We start from the raw sequence: 22,029 nt of genomic DNA, 5'->3' as shown, positions 1-22,029 counted from the left end.
CCACTAGTTAGACCGCTTAGAGCTAATGTCTGAGTGAGTCACAGATTCCATGATCAATCCTTGCTCTTTAAATTCAGAACTGTGCATTCTTAGTCCACCTAGAGATGATCAGGTTTTTAGTAGCCAACTTGTTTATCGCATCATTCAATAAGTCATTCAGAAAGCTTGGCACAGAGGATGGGAAAAATGAGTCAAGAGCCAGCTGACAGATGTGAATCTTACTTAGCTCTCCCACTTGTGCATGTGGCTTAACCAATGTGTGGCTCAGCTTCACAGTCAAATGGACATAATACAAATTCCAACCTCACAGGATTATTAGGAGAATTAAAAGTGTTAATAATATAAAAAATCTTTCAGACAGTGCCTGGCATGATAGTCAGCATTACGTAATTGCTGAAGATAAAAGTGAAATTCATTGATTTGTTCCTGCAGTATTTATTATGTACTTACCAATGGTCAGGCACCGTTGCTAAGTTTGCTAAGGTAGCTGTCCTCATGGAGCTTACATTCTGGTTGGAGACGGGAGACCATAAAAAAGTAAAATATTAAAAGGACAAGATTATTTCAGAAGCTGACAATTTTCCTAAAGAAAATAAACTCAAGGATGAAATGAGAAGGTTTGAGATGGAGAGGTGGGGAGCAGGTATTGGTCAGAGAAGTTCTCTTTATTGAGCCAGGGCCTGAGGATGAGAAGGAGCCAGCCGTGTGAGGCACAGAGAGGAGGGCTACAAGCGTGAGGGAGGATAACCTGTGTGAGCAGAGCTTTGTTAGAGAGGCAGGGTATAGTAAGAGGTTTGAGAGTTGGGCAAGGAGCCGATAATATAGGACCTGGTAGGTCATGCTAAGGAGTTTAGATTTTATTTTTTACCTTAAAGAGAATTTATTTCTATATGGCTCTTTTGGTTACAGGTGAATACATTTTACTTAAACAATAGGGAAAAAATAAATAAAATATTGTATATAATAAAACCATATTCAAGGGATAAGTGTGATCCAAGCAGAGCTGGATTCAGACCTTCCATAATAACTTCAGGAAAGTTTTTGTTTCTCCATCTCTTTCCTTTCTCTATTTTGGTTCCACCTCTGGCAAGTTTTCACCTTAACATGGTAAAGATGGCCACTATCATCTCCACACCAACACTTGTTTTCCAACAATTACAATGAGAATATTTCAAGATAACTCGTTGTTCTGATTGTCATTAACTCATTTTGGAACCAATCACTGACTCTGACCCTTTGTGCTTGTGTGACTTGCCCACCGCTTGACCAGAGGGTCAGGTCAGTTTCATAGGAGCAACATGAAGAGAATGGAAATGGAGGGCTTTCCAAAAGGAAAATTAAAGTACTTGTAACAGAATGAGAAGTGATGGATTCTGGGCAGGTAAACACAAAAAATTTCTATCAGATAGTGAAGGGTTTTAACCAAGTAATTGATACTCTTGGTTACATTTATTAGGTTTAATATTTTTGATCCATAATTTGTACATCCAAAAATATAGTTTTTCTATAATTTAAAATAGATTCTCTCTTAAGCTGCCATTCTTCAATGGCAGAAAATGTAATCTTATCAATGCGAAGTAACTGCAATCAAGTTAACAATTTTCTCCTGTACCTCATTCTTCTCTTTTCAGCTGAAATGATTTGCATGGCAGTGTTATTATATAACATCATGGCTTTATGAATTTGGCTTTGGGGGGGATCAAGCATATGGGCCCAGTTCCTCATGTGTCCACTCTGACATCCACTAAAATGTATTTCATTTGCATTCTTCTTTATGTTTTGGCATCTGTCTCCATTGGCACCTGTGGAGAAGGCAAGTTTCCATCTGATATGCAAGCTCTGGTTGACACACACTGCAGCCTCTTAGCCCCTCAGAGGAATCAACCTTCTCTGGGGGCACTTTTGCATCCTTCTAAGGACCAGAAAAACTCTGAATCTCTCCAATTCTATCAAAACTTGGGGTGGGGTGTACAACCAGCCCTTCCGCCTAGAAACTGTGGTACTGTGTCTGCTGCTCCGATATGAACCACCCCGGGTGTGAGAGTCACAGAGGCTTCCTGCCCCCTTAGGCTCACTCAGAGGCTGGACATATAACCGGCTCCCTGATCCCACCACACCGCCTTTGGAATGGGGACAATATGGAGAAGATGGCATTAGAGGCTCCTTCAGAGAACGACCCAAACAACCTCTGTCCCTATAGTTCTGCCTTCCCAGGCTCTTCTTCTCCTGCCTCAGCTCAGCTCTGAATTTTTCTTTCTTTTTTTTTTTAAAGCAACTTCAGGGTAGAAAAACTGCCTCTTTCCTTATATGCATTCTTCTCAACGCTATATGTTACACACAATAATTTGAATTTTAAGAACCAAAAGCAAGGTTTTAGGAACTCAAAAATCCTTTGTCACATCCTATGTTCTTTGCTTAGCATTTTAAAAAAAATCATTCTGTGGGGGAGGGGGAAAATGACTCTTTTTCCCTCTGTTTGGTGTGACTTCCTTTTCCCAGAGCCCAAGCCCAGGCCACCCCAGCTGATGTTGGAACACCCCTCTATTGATAAAACCACAGTGTGTTCCAGATCTATTGTCAATCTTTCTGGGAGAGCGATGGTATACGTGGACAGAGTTAGGTTTTCTGAACCCTATTTTCCAGGTGGCCAGGTGACTTGCTTGTATATTTCCCTAAGATAGAATTTCCAAAAGCTCTTTCAATGAGCGATTGTGAAATTCAGTTTTTGACTGTAAGCCGCAAAAATCTATTATGGCTATTTTAAGCAAAAAGGGCTTACATCGTTCACAACTGGGGCTCAGAAATGGAATGACATACAGCAGAAAATGAGGTAGCTTGTCACCACTGCAGTGGTAAAGAATAACCTATGAGCATGACTCACATCCTTGCATCATTTACTGACGTCCAGGGAGAGGGCATCTCATTAGCCTGGCCTAGGTTACATTCTACCCTCTGCGGGCACTAGGACATGGAGAAGTGTTATCTGATCCCCGTGACTTTGTAACAGGAAGCAGAAGCTACTTTCCACCAAGATACATACAATGGGAAAAGGAAAACTCCTTGAACAGAAATCAAGATGGTATTAGGAAGGGGAAGAACTCCTGGGCAGGTAAAATTACCAAGTCCATTACCATACTCCTATGATTTTATATTTTATATATAATATTGCCTAGGGCTAGAGATCACTAAAGTGCTATTGCGAATGTATTACTATAGCTTCTTTCAAAGGATTAGACACAGAAAAATCATCTCCATTCACCAAGAAAAAACTTTCTAGACAATTTACTTCATTCTTCCTTTTACACTAAGCTTTAGTTGTGGCATATTATATGCATAGTGGAGAGAGCACAACATTGATATTCAGATTCTCTGCTGACTTGGACAGATCGTTCTTTTTTATCAACAGATAGAAAACAAATGAAAGGTTAGAGGCAACATGAGAATCCTAGTGTGGGGAAGAGTCAGGAGATACAGAAAGAGTAGGGTAAGAGAAGAGGAATGTGAAAAAGTCTGGCATGTGTGAAAGAAAGGAAAATGATTCCATTTACAATGATGTTTTAAAACAGCTTTGAATGGAATACACCAAATGAATCATTAATATGAACTGTAGGGATCTCTCTCTCTCTCTGTCATCCTCCTTCCGTGCCTCCTTCCCTCCCTCTTCTCTCTTCCCCTCTCCAATTTTATTTTGACACGAATCCCCATTCCCTGGTATTCGCTGTTGGCAAAAGACTTGTGAGGTAACTTTTGCAATCTCAGCTATGCTCCTCACCCAAATGATCACCACAAAATGACAATTCAACAAAAAATAAAAGAATTACACAAATATTCATGGAATTTTTTTCTCTTTCCCTTAAAACTTCTGGAATCACCTTTAATTGGTTCATTGGAGTCAATTTGTAAGCACTTCTCATACAAAGCTGACGTGCAGCTTTGGCTTTTTGTCATGGTAATGTGGTAAATAATTGTAACGTGTTTTGAAAATGTATAGTTTTGTGTAAATCTAAACTCCAGTTCTATGCAAGGTTGCCCACAAATGTGTTTCCACTAAATCTGGACAGCCTACACTGAATGGTGAGAAACATGCAGAATTCCGATTCCTAGCTTTAATAATTTCTTTAACAGAAGAGCCCTTTAAATCTGAGCTGGATACAGACCAACAAATTTATTCACCCATCTCATTAACTGTCTGATAGGTATGTCATTGGATTGGCTGCATGTTTTTGTTTTTTGTAGGATTCAAGTTATATGGCTTTTTAATAAAAATAATCACCATTATTACCTTCAATAATTAGTGAATATTATCTTCCAGGAACTGTGCTCAGCCCTTTAAATGGAGCATTTCATTCAATCCTGATAACCACCTTATGAGATTACACATTACGTTATGTATTGAGATATATACTGTCATTGTTAGTATCATGCCCATTTTACAGGTCTCATGAACAGCTAATAGTATGGGCCCAGATTCCAAATCAATGTATGCTATTTAAGAGCCCATTAGGCATTATGTAATCCTGAAAGTGATGGGCCACAGTGCGCATTTGGACATGGGATGCTTTATGAAATTTAGCTTTGTAACCAGTACTTAAACTCATGAGACTAATGATAGCACTGTCATATATACTGAGTTCATTTGTTGGAAGAGGACTTTTGCTAAGCTCACCAAAGACACTCAGTATATCACTAGGTTTTACTTTCCTCACTGGACTTCTCCAATTTGAATGTGAGTTGAAGACAGCAAGGACTTGGCCTATTCTTATACTGTTTGCAGGGCATCTTAAGAGATTGAATGGCCCAAGGCAAGTGCTCAACGAATATTCATTGAATGTTGAAATTGCATATTGAATCTCAGCCATAAAAATAAGCATTACATCAGATATCCAGATGAAATGAAAATCAGGCATGGTCCCATGGATACTGTAACCTGGTTTCCCTGCTCTTTCTTTTTTGCATTCATTTGTGTGTGTGTGTGTGTGTGTGTGTGCATTTGTGTACTGATGGAGGTTTCATGAACTTCTACGTCTGCGGGAGAACACTCACAGTATTTTCTCCAGCTTTAGTAGCATGGAGTCTGAAAATGCGCTGCAGACAAATATTTAAAGCCTCTTCCTGGAGGACTAAAAATTGATCTTAAAGTCCCCATTATAATTCGTCTTTTATACACGTCTTTAAAATTTTATAACATGTCATACATGTTCTTTTACTTTGTTCTTTTCCTTCCTAATTACTCATGTAGTCAACAGGCTTAGGTTTGATGAGTGTCTATGTTGAGCCTAATGAATCCCATCTTTATCTCAAGTTTATTAAGTTCATGAGATCTTTGCTTGTGATCACTAACGTCAGCGCTTTGGGGAGGGGGGGCAATATTTCTGTTTGTAAAATAATGAAAGTAAAATGCAATAAAACATGTACTTTTAAAAAATTTCTGCGCTAAAATGCTAACATACTTATAAATTATACCGCAAGCACTACCACCAAAAAGGTAACTTATTAGATGAGGTACAAACATGTAAAATAAGAACATAAAAGGCAATTTTAGAGCTTTCAAACATAATGTCTAAAAGTGATCATTGTTTGAAAATATTAAAATGGTCAAGGGCTCTATTTACAAAAACTTTTGTTGTTTCTTATTTTCCTTAAAAATAAATCTAAACATTAGAGCATGTCATTCAGCCTCATCTGCAACAGCACCTTACTGTTTAAGCTAGAGGCCTCACTATTCTCACATTTCTGTTACCCACGTACCACTCACCATTCCCTAATATGCTTGATTTGCATGCCTGTTTCTATACTCATGACTTGCCGTCAGTCTGGCTTTACCATCTCATCTTTTCTTCTTTCGAAGTTACTCTAATTTTTCCAAGTCTTTTGGAAACACTAACTCCAACATGAATCTTTTTCCTTCCTCCTTAAGTATCCTCAGAACAAATTAATTTTTCTCCTATGTTTCCAGAATACTTTATTTTTTTTTGGAAACTGTATCTTTTGATTGGCGATAACTATACCAGTTTGGGATACAGTATAAATCAAATCTCCTTTTACTGTTTCAATTAAATAGTTTGAGTCATCATTTAACCTCTTCCAAATATTTCCTCTTGTTCCCAGGGTCCATATTCTAGAACAATTCTGAGACTAATAAAAGTTAAATAACTGTGGACACTTGTGTAGTGCTTACAATGTGTGTTTTGCACACAGAAACCCTATGTGTAGATGTTATTATACCTTTTTAATTTAGCAGGATACTGAAGTACAGAAAGGTTAAGTACCTTGCTCAAGGTCACACAGCTGGCCTCTATGGCCTAGTTGCATCACTCTGAGACTTACAGTGAGAGAAGCTGCAGGCAAAAGGTGAAGAAACTGGTTTTGTTCGTGACGGAAAACCAGGGTGATACAAGCAGGTTTTGGGTTCAGCAGACATAATGTGACACAGCATAAGAGAAACTCTCTTCTCACTTCTGCATGGCTCTCATTCTGGCTTCAGTGCAGTGAGGACTCCGGGGAGTCAGTGACTCAAATACCTTTGAGTGTTCCATTTGGGGAGCACTGCAGGCTGACAATCTTAGCACATCTACGGGCCATCTCATGAACTGCATAAGGAGCATTGACTCAGGAAAGGCTTCAGACTTGGAAGATATGGATGAGGAAAGCACTGGGCTGTTCAAAATTTTTGGGGAGATCTCTCTGGGGATGTTAAGAAGTAACTGAGTGAGACTTAGATAAACTGTAAATCCTCCATTATGAGTGACTGGGCAAAAGCCACTGATATCTGTCCTGTGACGAGTGATGAGACTCCAAAGTGTGTATGGTTTTGTGAAGTCTAGAACCTTTTTAGAAACACAGGTGATCGTATCTATTATCCACAATTAGCTTTCAAAATATGCATCATTCTGTCTATCTTAGGTGTTTAAGGAAGTGAAACTCAGAAAAATGACTTACTCAAGACCAAGATTCTTATAGCTAGCCGAGCTGGAATGCAAACACAGCTATTGCTGACTCTAAAGTTCTCATTCTCTCCACTGTGCATACTGTCTTCCTGTAATAGACAAAAGAAAGGAAGAAAGAAAGAAAAAAGATTGTGTCTTTTGTTTGACACATACATACAGGCAAAGCATTCCTTTCCCATACTTGGCATTTCTCATGACCTAGAAATTAGAATTCATTGATAATTTCATAAAATGAAGTCCCCAGCGAAGAGTTTTGTCCTCACCCAAGTTAGATAAACCTCAGTACGCTGCTGCAATCTGATGATTCTCAATGTGGTTTTCTTTAGAAAATGTGAGTTCAGTTATAGCTATCACTTTTAATGTGTGAATAAATGCATACGTATCCCGCAGTTGTTCGCTATCAGCTCATATGGCACACAGATGAGAGTAAGACCTTCTAGTTCCCACAGTACGCAGTCCAGCCTCATACAAGTATTTTCGTTAATGTTTACAACAAAATGTGTTTCCCAAGACATTATACTCTTCGTAAATCTGGACATTATCCTAGTTAAGAAATTCTCTGAACCTCTCCCTTTATTAAAAAAAAAAAGAAAGAAAAATGGAATTGTGTCTCAACAGTAGAAAGGAGAGAAGGTGTTATATCATCAATAGAAATATAACTGAATCAGGGGATTCTGGCTTGAGTTCCAATCAGTTCTGATGAAATTATAAATTCGATTGTTGTCATAGGAAATGTGATCATGCATTAGGTTTAATTCTGAATAATTTATGATACAACAATGGGGGGGGGCAAGAAAAGGGAACATTGCTTGTGGCCAAAGTTAACAGTTTCACTGAGAACCTGAGTTCAATTGCCTGCCGATTACACATGGCTTGGGGAAGCATATCTGATTCATTTGGACACCTCAGCTGAGGGTGTGAAAGCCCCCAGGGTGGGCTACTTTAATCTGTACCTGCTTCCGTTTCTCTCTGAGTCTGTCTGAATTAATTGGGTAAAGATGGTGAAGTGATGCCATTCTCCCTTCCTTATTCTTATTTTTGACTGACTAAAAATTAGCAAAGTTTCAGAAAATAAAGGCCCTTTGATGAAGTTAAGAATTTAAATCTCCATGTTACACAATTAGGCTTTTTATTGGAATGCACAAATATAACAGATTTATATTTATATAAATGTATAATTTTATAAAATATATGTATTAGCAGGAGGGGAGGAATAAAGAAAAAAACAACAACTATATCTGGGAGTCACTCCCTTATAGTTGTGCAAGTTTCCAAACTAACTTTCTGAAGGACAATCAAGAATATCTGGTCAAGAACATTTCCCTCTAGTATTTTAATGCCAATAAATTGTCTCAGAAATGAATCCATTCTTTTGTAACATCTTTAATTTGTTGATGCTCATGATTTTCTCCATATTAATTTTGAATCAAAGTGTGAAACGGAATACTAATTCCAAAAAGATGCTCTTTCAGTTTTATACTTGTTTAGAATCTAAATAGGTTGTTTTAAATATTTGAGGTTTTTCTTCCTCTTTTAACAATCATGAATAAACTACTGTTCTTGCCAATGCGGATGACTAAATGATAAAGCTTGGAAGCAAGTTAAATAATGGAATAACAATAAAAACTCAGGGGCATTGTACCAACGCTAGGCCACCGTATTTCATTGAAATGGTTGATGCTTCTTAAAAAATAATGTGTCACTGCTTTTGAGGCTGGTGTGTGGGAGGCCGACTGCTTAAAATTTAACAAACTGTTAGAATATCTTTAGAGATAAAATTTGTTGAAACAAATATTCAAGTCAGCACTGGAAGCTACAAAATGTTACAAAATGAATGCCTGTGCTGTTCTCTTAGCTGGGAATGCATTATCCCACTATTCTTCCACCACTCCAGGCCACCCCATTTCCAGATGGTCAAACACTTTATATTTTTAAATCCAGTTCAAATACCACCTTCTCCATAAATGCCCTCCATATTCTTCTCACTCCTTTAAAGTCAGATCTCCTCTTTAAATGCCCATGTCATTACCTGTATCTTTCTTGAGGCAGATTTACTCCTCTTCATTATGGTCATTTGAACCCCGGTCTTACTTCCCTTACTTGATTCTAAAAGCTCTTATGGTTTAGGTTTATTATCTGATTCATCGTTGAATTCTTCACAGGGCTTAGAGAGCACTCTACACAGGGCAGGGAGAATAAGACAGCTTCCATTTATAGAGTTTGTCTGCCAATCAGCCTGAGAGGTGCCATTTAATCCTTCAGAACCCAAACAAGGTAGGAACTATTATTATTTCTAGTTTGCAAGTATGAGACCTGAGACTTCAAGATAATAAATAGTCAATATTCAAACATGGAACTCAAAGCCATGAAGTGTGACTTCAGAACTTATAAAAAAAAAAAATAAATAAATAAATAAGCACTAAATGAGAAAAAATGAATTTACCAAGTAACGGACAAAATCAGTACAAAACAGAGGTTAAGATTATGTTTTCCAAACTTCTATTACAAGAGCATTCAAATAAATACTCAAATCCCCAACGTTTCATGCTTTAAATCGTTACAAAAACAGCACTCCACAGTTTCTTTCTAGCCATAGTTTTTAAGTCAGTTTTATTCTAATCTTGCAGAGCCAGGATTTAAATCCAGGAATACTGAAGTCCAAAGCCATGTGTTATCAACCCCTGCACAGGCTCTCTAATCCCTTTACACTTTATCCTCAGCTTCTGTTGTGGTCATTAGAACTCATTACCACTGTGTTCTCTGTTGCCCTTTTGACCAAGTCCTAGAACATCTCCCATTAAAGTCTGTCCTACATATTCTTAGGCTTCTAATTTCTCCCTTAGCTTCCTGTTTCCAAGGTCAAACAAGTCACCTTTTTCATTCTTTCCTGAAGGTCAAATTTTCAGGCCTTGCAACATTCTTGCGACTCCTCTCTGTGTCCTCTTCAAGTCATGCACACATGATATTAATATTAAATGGCTGCTTGGAATTATTCAATTGTTGATGTAATAATTGTTATGTGCATTTTTCTGAAAACAATAATTGCAAGATTGCACAGGCTGATTCAGTAACTCTGCTGTCATGTGCATGAATATAAAATAAACACAAGGGAGCAGATGAGAGTAAGGGAAAGTAACTGCCAGCTGGAACGTTGGAAAAGAATGATGTTCTGTAACCTCAGGAGCCATAGAGTACAATTGAACCACGTCTATTTTTGGCAATATAATAAGGACCATATAATATTGTGGCTTCCCTCCTCTGCCCCCCCATGCTTTTGGGGTATATGGAACTGATGTAGTGCATAATAGTAAGAGCCTAGTAATCTTTGTTGCATGGTACTTTGAACTTTGAGTTAGAGTGTAGCTAAGAAGTATTTTTGGCATTTTCTTTCTATCAAAATTCATAATGATACAGCAATCCTGGACTTACATCTTTTCTATGTTGCAATATTCTGTGCTTGCTCTACAGAAATGACTCAACGTGATTTTTCTTGTACGCAGGGCATACAGATTATGTGAAGTTATTATACAGAGCTTTAGTGTTACTCTTAGTTCTTTTTTGTTGATTTTGTTTGTTTGCTTGTTTTTTAATAAGCCTCTGTTAAAATACCTGGGAGTAAGAAGAATTTCGACATTTTCTTGCACACACCACCAGATACAATGCCATTTCCCCTCTGTACTCTTCAGGCCTTTTCCTTTAACTTGAATTTCTCCAACAGAAAAACTATATAAAAGCAAGCACTGAGTAATTGTAAAACACAAGTCTTAGTTATTGTCATAACTACTACTATTATTATAATAGTTATTTTCATAATTAGGCAAAGAAACAGTGCTCCTCAGCATTGTCTTATTACTGTTTGGAATGTGAGGATTTAACTTGCTTATTCTGGTGATGAGTTTCCATAAGAAGCCTCACCTAATGATGTTCTCAAGTCCATCCTGAATAGGTCCTTATTCTTGATCCGTGTATAATTGAACTATGTCCCTGTGTTGCCTTCTTTTGGTTTTGATTCTAATTTGCTCTCTTACCATTGTGTGTGCCTCAGCCCCAATGTTGCTCTACTTTGGGACTCCTCTTCTAGAACTTTAATGTGAATAGAAATCACCTGGAAATCGCATTACTAACCCCGTTCTTAGTAGTTCTGGGTTGAGGCCAGAGATTCTGCATTTCTAACAAGTTCTCAGGTGATCCTGTGGCTGCTGGTTCTGTGGACAACACTTTGAATAGTGGCCAAAATAAATAAATAAATAAATAAACAAATAAATAAATAAATAAATAAATAAATATATTAAGTTCTCAATTAAACCAATGTAAGAGGTATCCTTGATTCTTCTCTTTTCCTAAATGCAAAACTCATCAGTCATTAATGCAGTCACCATTTTCAGTTACGACCACCCAAGTTCATGCTACTACCTCCCTTCTGAACTTTTGTAATAGCTGCTAAACGCATCTCTCCACATAACATCCTTGCTTCCTTCTTCAATTCACTTTTTAATAGGAAAAAAAATGGATTCTGAAAAATGAATTTCTAATCATAGCATTGCAGTATATCAAATGCTTCAAAAGCTATCCATGGAGTTTTTAGATAAAATCCCAAGTTTTTAACATAAAAAGATCAGCAAGCTAATGCTTACATTAACATCTTCGTCTTCCATCACTCTCCTGGCTTTTGATGTTCCAGACACTTTGGCCTTCTTTCGTTTACTATATTTTCTAAGCTTCTTCCCATCCCAAGTCTTCTGCACATGCTGTTCCTTTGCCTGAAATGCTCTTCCTTTCCTACTTTACCTAATACTATTCATCCTTCATAACTCAGATTAATGTCACTGCATTGGAGAACTCTCATTTGACCTTTCCGATTAAGTCAGGTTATCCTGGTGCAAGTTCTTTTAGTGCCACTTATTTCTTATTGGGGCCCGTTTCATAGACATAATTGCAATATTAAATATGCAAATTATCCTGCTTCCTCTGATAACCAGTTGCATGAGGGAATGAATCTTGTCTTTTTCTTCCTTACTTTTATACACCTAGTCCCTAGCACTATATGCCTGGCATATAGTAGATATCAACAAATATTTAATAAAGATTTAAAAAAAAATAGAAAGAGGTTGGAACATTCTGGTCTATCTGTATCCCTCTGTGAAAAACAGAAGTAGATTGCCAATTTCCAATAACCAGTCTATAACAGAATACACCTCATTAAAATTATATCCAGTCTCTTAGATGTATTCATAAGGTGTTTCTGTATCTTTCAGTGCTCCCATGTCATTAACATGGTATCCATTTTCTTCTAAAGTTCATGAGATGACTAACAGTAACTTAAATTTCTTGCATGTGAAAAAGAACCCCAGCTGTTTATGTATTTGAGAAGTATTTAATATACCACCACACACTACCTCCTACGGCTTCAGGAATGGTTTATGATGACACATAGTCTTTGTAGATGGTGAATTATTGTGTGTTTAAGAATCCTTTGTCAAAGAGGAAGATGAATCCCTCAGAGTTACCTCCCAGAAAAGTTGTGTAATTACATTATTTGGGTATTCTAAGAAGCTGTGGCCTCATCTTTTCTCTGGTTGATGAATTTTATTTGCAAAAATATGTGTTGAACCTATTTCTGAAGTTCCACCGTCACCTTGGGACATAAAGGGAAAAACGTGGAGGCTTTTCTGATAATTGTCTTGAGCCATGTATGCCCTATATATTAAGGAGTGCAAATACACTGTCCTAGGAGATCTCTATATCTCTTCAATATACATTATTTTAGGAATATTTTTCAAGGTCTGGAAAGTCATCCTTAACTTTCTGAAATCAGTGGAGAAGCAAAAAAAAAAAAAATTAATAATTTTGGAAAACTCATCTACCCACCTTCTGCCTAGTAAACATGAAAATATTTGAAATTGGTAAACTGAACTAATACAGTTTCTGGCTTGGTTAACATACCTTCTGAAGACAGTGATCTCAGCCTTCCCCAGGCTGACACAATCTGTATCTCCAAAGTGGTGATTCAGCTTTATTTTAAGCCCTGGATGAAGTGGGGAACATTATTCTCCTCAGGTTCACAGTGGGCTCCAGGCCAGCGGCAGCTGTCAGCTCAGCGGGTTTCAGTTTTCTGCTCAATGCAGACTGACTTAGAGCCCTTGGCAGAGATGAAGGAGAGCCCTGTGTTTATGGGAAAATGCTTAAGTTGTCTAGTCTCTTTTTGTTGCTGTGTTTTACAGTCCAAGTTCCACTTAATAGACATCAAGAAAAAGCTGCTCCATCCTCAGTAGCTGTGGAAACATCCATTCTCATGGCACATTGCATCAACACAGCTCAACTGAATGTCACTTGAACTCCTGAACCAACCAACAGGGTGATGCCGTGTAAGTGACAGGATCTGACTATAAGAAAGGTTATTCTCAGCCACATTCTGGCTCCAACTCCCACCTTCTCACATGTGCATCTCTACACTCACCCCATTCCCAAAGGTTTAATAATATGGATATAATAAGCAGTCTTTCACTGACTTTTTCTTTCTTCTAACAAATCTTGTTCCAAACTCGTCTTCCATTTTCATTAATCATTTGAGTCAACACACCTAAAATGTTTATGCTTTAATATTCTAGCTGAATTTCCCAATTTATAAACAGGTTGGTGACTAAGGTAACCACTCTATGAGTCAGTCGAGAGGCCTCAGTTAGTGCCTGAAGATGATTGTTTTTGTAGTGTTTTAGATATTCCCCTCTGACTTTCCTGTCCTTCCTGAAGTCAAACCCCATGGTTATATCCCTAAAGGACCCTGTGACATGCTAACATACACCTTCATCTTTCTCACTTAGGTTTTGGGAGGCAGGAAGATAACGGGTTTGAAAATGATGCACAGGAAATAAACAACCTCTTGTCTTAATTCTCTCTGTTCTCCTTCACTCGGCACATGCATTTCTGTCCTCCTTCCATCTTCCCATTTCATGATAAAACCTTTTTCATTCCTCTCTTCATTCACGTGTTTAACAGCATTATGCTGAGGACTACCATACTGCAGAATCTGTATCAGGCACCAGGGATGCAATAACAAGACAGGACTTTCCCTGGCCCAGTTTACATTCCAGTGAGGAAAGCCAACAGTAAACAAGTAAACAAAGTCATCATCAGGAGAATAATAGATTGCTTTTATAGATACGAACAGTGACTGGTCCCTTTCTACTTAAAGTAGAAACACTCTACCTATAGTTACCGTATTTCCCCGAAAATAAGACCTAACCGGGAAATAAACCCTAGCACGATTTCTCTGGATGACATTCCCTGAACATAAGCTCTAACGTGTCTTTTGGAGCAAACCTTAATATAACACCGGGTCTTATTTTCGGGGAAATATGAGAGTGTTCAGGAGACTCTTCTCTGAAGAATTACATTTAACCTGAGATTTGAAGAATAAGACCAACTGGAACGTGCAAAGAATGTGGGGAAAAACATTTCAGGTAGAGGGAACATCAGGGAGCAAGAATGAGCTTGTAGTTCAGAGACAGATAGAAATCCAGTGTGGCTGTACGGGAACTCAGTGTCCCCAGTGGAGCTTGGTAAGTGAGGCTGGGGCAAGATCACATGAGAGCCCTACAGATCACAGCAAACTCTTCAAGAACAATGTTAGGTTCTTTGTGAGAGATAACCTTGCGAGAGCTCTGGTGATTGCCTGGTAAAATCAGGCGATAGTTCAAAGTAATCACCTGCTTGGTAGATTACATATAGGCATGTTCAGATTGGACCTGGGATGAATGTCAGGGGAGAAACATTCTCAGGACTGTTGTCCACAGAGAAGTATCCAGAAGAACCAGCTTTATCATTTTCAAGAGTACATTGTGTAATATATGTAGAGTGTTAGATATTCCAGCACTTGGAATGTGTCCCCTATATTATTTCTAGCCCATACCTCCACCCACTGGGCTGACCATTTATCCTTCCATTTAAGACCTGTTTACCAGGCATCCAGGGCAGGCTACATTTGCCTAGGAATTCATCCTAGGCAAATTTGGCTAAGTTCAGCCTACTTGAATATGGACTAAAACAATCTCAGAAAACTCCTTTTAGCTTTTCATTCCCATGATACTTTTCTTTGTGGATGGCTATTGGGTTTGTGCTTTGCACAAATATTCCACATCTGCTAGTATTTGACTTTTTTTTTTTCATTCTTAATATGCTCTCATCACCCTCCCTGGTTACATGTTAAAATGTGATCATTTGATTCCTAAATCTTCCCCTTCTACTTGGCTTTTGTCGGAGGATTACCATCAAGCTGTAAACTCCTAATACTTTGACAATAGTTTCAGAAATTTAAAATACAAATGCACGTTCTGCATTATTTTCCAACAAAGCATTTTTTTTCAATCCTACTTCAAATGAACAGTTTAATTGACTTCCTTAGGCTCTTTGAATAATAGGTTGAGCCAAAGGTGAAATAATGTCTTATTATTTGCATTACTGTATTTCAGAGCATGTGACTAACTCTAGAGAACTAGGAAAGTTACATATAAAGGACCCAGATGGTGAACTACCACATGGTCTATGTTTTAGAATGAGAAACAGCTCAAGCAAGTAAACTATTCCCAGACGTTTATTACATAGCCCAGGTCTGGAATAATTATTGTACTTCTGGCAAGAGACAAAGGTGGAAAATGGACATTTAAGTAAAGTTAACATTAAAGGAATTATTGCATTCTTTTCTGAGCACAATTACCTGTAACTAGAAAAGTAATGGTTCCACATGTCATGTTCTTTATTGATTTCTGTTAGATATTTGTACTTGTTTAACCCGAGTATAGGTGAAGAATGTTGCAAACCTAGACATTCTTGAGAACTTAACAAAACCAAGAGGTTATTGATAATAGGGCAGTATGGTTAAAGAACAGAGAAGCTAATATTTCCAAAAATATAAATAGCACTGTCATGCAGGCTCTCTGATCCTGCAACCCGCACAACAACACAGGATATGGTGAGGCCAAAAAGGGACACCAACGGAGCCATAGATGGGGGTTCATAGCACTATATTCTCGATGGTGGCTGGTGGAGACACAAAAGCAAACATCCTCCAGTACCCCAATGAGGGGTCTTCCTGCACCCCAGTCTCACTGGCGGCTGGGCGAGACACAGGAAGTAGGATCAACATGATCTGCAATCCACAACCCGCTTGCTAACCACACTTGTTAGTCGCAATCTGCCATTCACTTCTCTGCCAACCAACAACTAACCAACCAACCCCCTAGCCACGGCAGTTATATTAGTGGCTAATGGCTGACTGGTTACAGCTGATGGCCAACTAGTCACAGCTGATGGCCATCCAATCACAGCTGATGGCCATCTACTACCTGAGCCAGCACCTGTCTATGTGAGGCTGAGAGCCTGGAAACTGCTCTCTGGGACTCTGTCCCCACAAGCATGCTTTTGTTAAGGTACCTAAAAAACATGTCCCTCCTCTGTTATCTACATAATTTTCAAACAAATTGACATACATACTGCCCACTTAGTGCAAATTGTACATATATATTACTTTGTACATATACTTCTGAATGTGTATGGCAAGCCTCTTTGTGATGGCATTTCTTAACATCAAGTTGCTGTTTTTGAGTTGGCATATCAGTATCTCACCAATCTCGTTATTTCCTCATTAGTAAATACATAATTTCTCTTATTGAGGCCACCTAGATTATTTGAATATGTTTTTTATGACCCAGAATGAAGATTATACAGCATGAGAGTCTTCTGACTAACAAAGCTATTAGCTTTTTTTTTTTAATTCAGAAATTAATTAAAGGACCAGGGCTGGTTCCAGCAAATACCTTATTTCAGCTGAATACCATTCAAACAGTACACCCTGCTTTCTTTAGCATAAAAACACAGTTTCATAGAAGAGACAGCTACTCAGAACTCCAAAGACAAATCATAAATGAATAGTCCATACGTAAATCACAGCTCTCTTGGCTTTAATAATACAATGTGTAATAATGGGAAAGAATCAAATATTTATCCTATGTTTCCTGTATGAATTTTACCTTGAGGTATTCAAATACCTTGTGAAGGAAAGTTTTTTATTTATAGCATAACATAAGCTAATCAACTCAAGAAACGGATTTTAGAAAATCACCTAAAAATGTCCTTGAAAAAATAAAATGTGTAACTCAGGCCAAAGTGTCAAGATTTATATACCCAGTTAATAATTTAAAAACTATCTTGTATTCCAGAATTTCAAACACTATTCCACATCTTTTTTTTTTTTTTCAGGATGGAAATTCAGATGCAGAGAAGTAAAGGGACCTGGCCCATGTCACGTAGGAATCCAGTGGCTTATTCATAATAGAATCACAAGCTAAGTCTCTTGAATTCTGGTCTTTCGTCCTTTTAAGGTAACAAAATGTTTGTTATTTGGGTGTTTTTTCTATAATATTAAAAGAAGCATGACCCTGAGGATTCTAGTGGGTAACAAGGGCAATGTGTTATAAAATGTCTGTCGTTTTTATTTTAATTTTGCTGGGAGGAGCCAGAAAATGAAATGAAGTGAGTGAACACACTGAGGCCTCTCTCCCCAGACTCCTTTTAGAATGAGGTTTACAGAAGCCCATGTCTGCAGTATGTCCAGTGGTCAGAATCATGACTGCCCAGTCAGTTTAAGCAAAAACTCTGGTTCTTCATAATTAGTGGGTCTGCGGAAAAAGACAGTCTCTAATACATTCTTCCCAGGCTTTCCCATAACTCTCCATGGCTTACGACTCAGAGAGGAGGAAAAGTATGAAGAAAACAGAGACAGACCTTCTTTATGCATTGGCTCCTGGCCGGCCAAATCAACCGGCTGGATGCAGAGGCAATTTCCTTAGTGTTTGCGGCCTTACACTGACTTCTGCACAGAGAAGTTGGGCAATATTTATTGTTGAATGGAGCCCCACGGGATTATTCTTGGAAGGAAAAACCTCTGTGAACCTTTGCGTGTTGACTGAAAATCTCTTATACCCAGAGTTCCACAAACTAGATGTGATGCCTCCTTCCAACACAAAAATAACTGGGAAACAGAAAAATTCTTAAAGTTTGGAAAGCCAGACACGGTTTCTTCTTACTCAAGGTGATTTATATCTCTGGAGCACCAAGTTAGGGAAGTGTGGAAATAAATGGATAACTTTAAGATACTGTAAACTACTCTCTAGGATGTTGTGAACAACTGAGAGTTAAAAATATCTATTTACCCATTACTTATTTACAGAGGATTTTGTTTTAAACTCCCTTTATAGGCAGAGTCACAGGTCAGGTGCTAGAATAGATCCAAAGATGAATAAAGCCTAATTATTGACATTAAGGTACTCGCACTATTCACCCCCCCAAAAAAAACCAAACAATAAAAATAATAAACCATCTTGTATCAATATTAGTCTGAATTAAGTAGTCCATTTAAGCGTCATAAAAGTTATTCAAATGCCTCCTCTGGTCACTTTCTCCCTTAAGTTACCGTCCTATCTGAGCATATGGAGCAAGGGGTGCCCAGCACATAACCTTAAGTGAATGGACAGAAGGGTCAGATCTCAGGCTCCATGCGGTCTGTCACACTGGGCTCTAGAACAATGTCTCTCGTCCAGCTGGTGCTGCTCATTTTTGTTCTTTGCAGCTGAACTGTGCAGCTGGCAAGATCCATAAACTGGTCTTTCTCCGCATGGTCAGGGCTGAGCCGTCTCCCTGGCAAACGAGAGCCACATCGGCTTCTGATTGTGCACAGACCTTACAGGGTGAGGTCTTGCAAGCTGCTCAGTAACCCTGGCTACATAGTCATGCTGTCTGTATGCAAGCTCCCCGGCCAGTCTCACTTGCTTTGAAACCCAGGGTGATTTCGAAAAGTGAACCTTTGAGATCTTCCTCTGCCCGAACACCTTACGTTGCCAGATTGCTGTGGCCCCTTCCCAGCTTGGTGACTGGAGGATATTTCAGAGGCAGTTTCTTCCTAGAAACCTGAAGGTTTAGAGAGCGGCGACCTCTTCTGCCTTCAATGTTTCCCTCAGCTCTCTGGAATGTTCTCTCCTTTTCACCACAGAGAAGATATCAGAAGATACCTACGTATGTGACTAACGCTCACATTTTTCTCTTCTCTTCTTTTTCCCACACATTTCCTAGGCTCAAAAGGGTTGGGCATTTCCTCTATTTCCTCCGAATCATACCTTCTCTTTACAGTCACTTGACTCAGATGGAACACAATCTCTGCACCACAGTGAGTCCCTGAGGATACTTTTTATAACCCAAGGGGGGAGTAAAGGTTCTGTGGAACCTGCACATTCTACTGTCATAACAACGGTCTATTTTGAGCTCAGAGGCCAGGTACTACTTTCTTCTTTCTCTTCATAATATCCAAATATCTCCTGAGGCTAATGAGTGCTTTGGGTAAACAGGGTGAAGACCTTATACTCAGAAAGGCAAGAGGACAAGCATATTGATACTGTTTAATGTATCAACTTGTTTATGATTCTTACACTTATCCTTTAGACTTATCTTACCCCCACCACCCCAGAGCGCCAAAGGATTCATGACTTAATCCTTATATGAAGAACTTTACAGAAATGATGAGTAAAACCTAGGTTATTTTTCAGTGTCATCTGTATGACACGGTGAGATCAAAAACTTTTAACAAGTCCTTGCGATGAAGAAAAATGATGCCAGAAGCTTCTATAATGACAAAACCCACTCCTAGGTGCTGTCAGTAATGCACTTGATATAAGACATAAGAAATTAATTACCTCAAGACAGATATTGCAGGCTGGCAATGCCTTCCTTTGGTGCCCGTAAGCCTCTGGCCAACCCCAGCAGGAGTGAAGGTGAGGACATAGAATAGCTGCTTCTTCGGGGTTCATCAGCCAGGAGAAAATGGAAGAGACTGAGAATCTTTGTTCATGGAGCACACGTGAGATAGCCCGAATGGAATTTCCAGCATTGTTCTGGAAGAAGGTGAGATGGTCCAAGTTCCTCACGCATCAATGGCAGGTTGGAGAAGTTGAGGGGAAGACAACTGAGAACTTTACTGAGAGTTCTCATCTTTGTCTCATCTCCTTTCCCTCTGTTGAGACTTGGGGAAAATGATAGAAACAAGTTAGATCGCAATGGAAATTACTATAACCATATAATTACTATACTAGGTAAGGTATTGTGATTTCTCATTTTATATTGCTGATTTAGGCTCATTCTTTAAGAATTTAAGTGTTGAGATTTACTTCTTAATTAGTAACTATTAAATCATTTATAGGTAAATTTGTTCTGAAGCCCATCTGGTTTCAGGATAACAGAGACAGACCTTGATACTGCTTCTCAGATTTATTGTCCCAGAGATGCTAAAATAGAAGCCTTGTTGTCCCCTCTGCCTAGAAACCTCTTTTCTCCTATTCTTTTGCTTATTCTACTTCCCCACTTCTCAACCCCACCACCATACTTAAATCAAATCCCCATTATATTCTGTCATTGCATCCTCTTCTTTTCTCACTTAGCACATATTTTGATTTAGAATTCTATATTTATTTGTGTTGTTTATTATTTTTTAATGTTTGAAACAATAGTTCATTCTTCAGAGAGCCAATGAGGAGAAAGATAAAGAGATCCTCATCAAGGTGGCAGGTGGTGGCTGGGAACCTGAGAAGAACACAAAGGGAACCACTCACCTCTGGCCATTTCAGAGCACTTGCCTCTTGGGGTTTATACCAGATGGGCCCCAGGTTCCCCAGCACCTACCTCCTCTGACTTGCTGAAAGCCCATATTCATGATCATTACTCTCCCATCTAACTCCCAATTTATTCTTCATCAATTTCCTTTGCTCCCACCACATCATCCTCTGCCTAAACCTAACCCCAGAGAATTAGACTGGGGGGATAACTCCAGCTGGTTAGGAAGGGACAGATTATGGAGAGGTACTGGAAAGGATGCTATAAACCACTGAAGAGCTACAGTATAGAAAGTGTGCTTCTGGAATCCCATGTTGGACCACCAGATGTATACTTTTCTCCAAACACATGGTCATGGGGATCTAAAGTCATCATAGAAAAATGAGAGTCAGTTTGTTTATAAACATGCCTGGTATGTGTCAGATTGGGAATCAAACCCTGGCCAATCTGAATCTAGGATTCATGAGCTTCCAGTTACAGCCAGCTGCTTGGTGCTCACAGCTCAGCACCAAGAGTGACCTAAATGCAGTATTATCTCTAATACTGAGCTCAGGAACTGCACTGACCGAGCCCATATTTCAGTGATTTTCAGCATTTCGCCTTTTTTCATTTGTCCCAACATACCTGTGCAATAAGAGGTTTTCCTATCAGTGCCTCGCTTAGTACAATAGAGCAGAGGCTGGATGGGGGTTGAATGTTTGTGTGATTTGAAAATGGTTCATCCTTACTCCAAGCAAATTCTGATATGGATCGACTAGGGAGAAGTGTTCCCATACCATTTTTGAAAATCCTTTTAAGGTCCTTTGATTTCACAGGCAAGGTGACTTGCATTTTACTCCTTGCTTTATGAGCCTCCCATGATCCCAGTTTCTCCAGAACCATGCCTTTCGAAGTATCAGAGATTTATTCCTGAACATACCTCCCTGGTACATGCTGTAGCTGTTCTTCTTATGCTTCTGTGTGTCGCTTGTGGCTCATTCCTTTCCACCACCATCCCTGTGCACAGCCCAGCCTCTTATAGCTCCAAAACACCCCGGCATCAAGCTTTCCTCACTTAGTGAAATGTTTGCCAACTATTCACCATGAATCTTTGGTGCATCTGTGTAGATCTCCTCTTTATTTCTACTCAAATAAGCCCCCAGAGGACATCTTTGTGGTCTGTCTGTTTGCTGGGTCTCCATGATTTTAATCTCACCACCATTTGTCTGGGCCTTCCCACCACAGACATCCACATAATTATCCCTTGTTCTTTATTGTTAACTTGAACCTTCTTTTAATAGCTTCATCATGGATGAATGAGCTTTAAAAAAGAAATGTGTCTTCCTTACATACATTTTTATAGGAATTCTTGTTTTACAGTCCCTGAATGGGTTGATTAGGAAAACACAATATAGCACAGATGTTTGGGCCAAGTGTGCTTGCAAAATGG

The 22,029-nt window shown here is 38.8% G+C and overlaps 1 long non-coding RNA gene across 1 annotated transcript; it reads right to left on the bottom strand.

The window, feature by feature from the left end:
• Positions 1-461: 461 nt before the first annotated feature.
• Positions 462-20,008, bottom strand: LOC141567955 (uncharacterized). Its single transcript, XR_012491000.1, has 3 exons — positions 19,688-20,008; positions 6,940-7,036; positions 462-509 (listed from the first exon to the last, which is right to left on the bottom strand). It is a non-coding gene; the product is annotated as an uncharacterized LOC141567955 (long non-coding RNA).
• Positions 20,009-22,029: the final 2,021 nt, after the last annotated feature.

Source organism: Rhinolophus sinicus, linkage group LG12, assembly GCF_036562045.2.
Source record: "Rhinolophus sinicus isolate RSC01 linkage group LG12, ASM3656204v1, whole genome shotgun sequence".
Taxonomy (NCBI): domain Eukaryota; kingdom Metazoa; phylum Chordata; class Mammalia; order Chiroptera; family Rhinolophidae; genus Rhinolophus; species Rhinolophus sinicus.
The sequence above is the reverse complement of the archived record's forward strand: the minus strand, read 5'-3'. Positions and strand labels throughout refer to the sequence as shown.